Source organism: Bubalus kerabau, chromosome 6 (genome assembly GCF_029407905.1).
Source record: "Bubalus kerabau isolate K-KA32 ecotype Philippines breed swamp buffalo chromosome 6, PCC_UOA_SB_1v2, whole genome shotgun sequence".
Taxonomy (NCBI): Eukaryota; Metazoa; Chordata; class Mammalia; order Artiodactyla; family Bovidae; genus Bubalus; species Bubalus kerabau.
In genome coordinates, this window is record NC_073629.1 from 49,826,496 (window position 1) to 49,827,192 (window position 697).

Consider the following 697-nt stretch of genomic DNA (forward strand, 5'->3'; position numbering starts at 1 on the left):
AATACTGGAGTGGGTTTCCATGCCCTCCTCCAGGGAATCTGCCCCACCCACAGATCAAACCCACATTGCTTACATCTCCTGCATTGGCAGGTGGGTTCCTTACCACTAGCGCCATCTGGGAAGCCCAACAAACATTTCAGTTCAGTTCAGTTCAGTTCAGTCACTCAGTCCTGTCCGACTCTTTGCGACCCCATGAATCACAGCACGCCAGGCCTCCCTGTCCATCACCAACTCCCGGAGTTTACTCAAACTCATGTCCATTGAGTAACATTTATGGTGTATCAATTCTGTGCCCAGAACTAGAGATACAGAGACAAACATTTTCTTAAAAAAGCATGGATCCTGCCCTCAGGAGCAAAATCCATGTGGTTTCAACCCAGAAATTGCTGCCAGAGACTTGAGTCCTCTGCAGGTTCTTGCAGAAGGTAGAAAGTGACTTCCCCACCAACACAAAGCAGTGGTGTGGTCAGGGCAATGTGAAGTTGACCTGAACTGTTTCTTCAGCCCTCCAGTCACTCCATCTGAGGGCTGGTTCTCAAGAAGGGAAAGGTTTTTTGACTTGGCCTCCTAAAAAGAAGTTCCGTGCTCTTTTCAGCAGCACTACAGTAAAATTAGAGACATGGAGAAGATGAGCACGGCCCCTGAGGAAGAATAACATACAAATTCAAATGAAGCATTTCATATTTTTCTAAATAGG

At 46.8% G+C, this 697-nt stretch overlaps 1 non-coding gene across 1 annotated transcript; it reads left to right on the plus strand.

The window, feature by feature from the left end:
* The first annotated feature begins 583 nt into the window (after positions 1-583).
* LOC129656668 (U6 spliceosomal RNA) lies at positions 584-688 on the plus strand. The gene has a single exon (XR_008716458.1). It is a non-coding gene; the product is annotated as a U6 spliceosomal RNA (small nuclear RNA).
* The last annotated feature ends 9 nt before the right edge of the window (positions 689-697 follow it).